Source organism: Ipomoea triloba, chromosome 16 (assembly GCF_003576645.1).
Source record: "Ipomoea triloba cultivar NCNSP0323 chromosome 16, ASM357664v1".
Taxonomy (NCBI): domain Eukaryota; kingdom Viridiplantae; phylum Streptophyta; class Magnoliopsida; order Solanales; family Convolvulaceae; genus Ipomoea; species Ipomoea triloba.
The window spans coordinates 10640401-10642356 of record NC_044931.1 but is presented as its reverse complement, the minus strand read 5'-3'; positions in this window follow the sequence as shown (position 1 = coordinate 10642356).

Genomic DNA, 1956 nt, shown 5'->3' with positions numbered 1-1956 from the left:
CTCCATTGCGGGTGTCTTAGCAACCGATTTACAATGTCTTCAAACCCAAATTCCCTTAGCACACTCGGATCAAAGTATTTCCCCCAATTAAATTCTCTGACATATACACATCTACAAGCGCCAATTGTTCATGAGTTATGCCTCGGAGGACCATTGTTCGTCTTACATTAGGTTCAACTAGTGGTCGTGGAGGTGGTGGTTCTGCTCTTACCCTTGTTCGGCTTGTGCTTGCTTCCTTATAATTTCTTTTCAAGGCTTGTTCTTTGCTTCTTCCCATTTCCTAAAAAATGCGGTAAAGTGCATGAAAAATACGGAAATTTAAGTCTGAACTCCACGCATAGGGAACCTAATGTTTTAGTGGGACACATCTCAAGCAAGAAACTCATAGGTAACCGGAGTATATGTCGGTCCTCTCCCTTCGAATACTTTGCTCCAATGCGGGGGTCTTAGCAACAGATTTACCATGTCTTCAAACCCTAATTCCCTTTGCACACTCGGATCAAAGTATTTCCCTCCAATAAAATTCTCTGACTTGTACACATACACAAGCGGCAATTGTTCATGAGTTAAGCCTCGGAGGACCCTTGTTTCTATTTAATTAGGTTCAACTTCGGGTGGTGGAGGGGGTGGTTCTGCTCTTGCCATTGTTCGGCTTGTGCTAACTTCCTCATAATTCCTTTTCAGGGCTTGCTCTTTGGTTCTTCCCATTTCCTAAAAAATGCGGTAAAGTGCATGAAAAATACGGAAATTTAAGTCTGAACTCCACGCATAGGGAACATAATGTTTTAGTGGGACACATCTCAAACAAGAAACTCATAGGTAACCGGAGTATATGTCGGTCCTCTCCATTCGAATACTTTGCTCCAATGTGGGTGTCTTAGCAACAGATTTACCATGTCTTCAAACCCTAATTCCCTTTGCACACTCGGATCAAAGTATTTCCCTCCAATAAAATTCTCTGACTTGTACACATCCACAAGCGGCAATTGTTCATGAGTTAAGCCTCGGAGGACCCTTGTTTCTATTTAATTAGGTTCAACTTCGGGTGGTGGAGGGGGTGGTTCTGCTCTTGCCATTGTTCGGCTTGTGCTTGCTTCCTCATAATTCCTTTTCAAGGCTTGCTCTTTGGTTCTTTCCATTTCCTAAAAAAAGCGGTGAAGTGCATGAAAACAAGGAAATGTAACTCTGAACTCCACGCATAGGGAACCTAATGTTTTAGTGGGACACATCTCAAGACGGAAACTCATAGGTAACCGCAGTATATTTCGGTCCTCTCCATTTGAATACTTTGCTCCAATGTGGGTGTCTTAGCAACAGATTTACGAATACTTTGCTCCAATGTGGGTGTCTTAGCAACAGATTTACCATGTCTTTGCTCCAATGTGGGTGTCTTAGCAACAGATTTACCATGTCTTCAAACCCTAATTCCCTCTGCACACTCGGATCAAAGTATTTCCCTCCAATAAAATTATCTGACTTGTACACATCCACAAGCGGCAATTGTTCATGAGTTAAGCCTCGGAGGACCATTGTTCGTCTTACATTAGGTTCAACTAGTGGTCGTGGAGGTGGTGGTTCTGCTCTTACCCTTGTTCGGCTTGTGCTTGCTTCCTTATAATTTCTTTTCAAGGCTTGTTCTTTGCTTCTTCCCATTTCCTAATAAAAGCGGTAAGTGCATGTAAAATAAGGAAATGTAAGTCTGAATTCCACGTATACGGAACCTAATGTTTTAGTGGGACACATCTGAAGCAAGAAACTCATAGGTAACCGGAGTATATGTCGGTCCTCTCCATTCGAATACTTTGCTCCAATGCGAGTGTCTTAGCAACAGATTTACCATGTTCTTCAAACCCTAATTCCCTTTGCACACTCGGATCAAAGTATTTCCCTCCAATAAAATTTTCTGACTTGTACACATCCACAAGCGGCAATTGTTCATGAGTTAAGCCTCGGAGG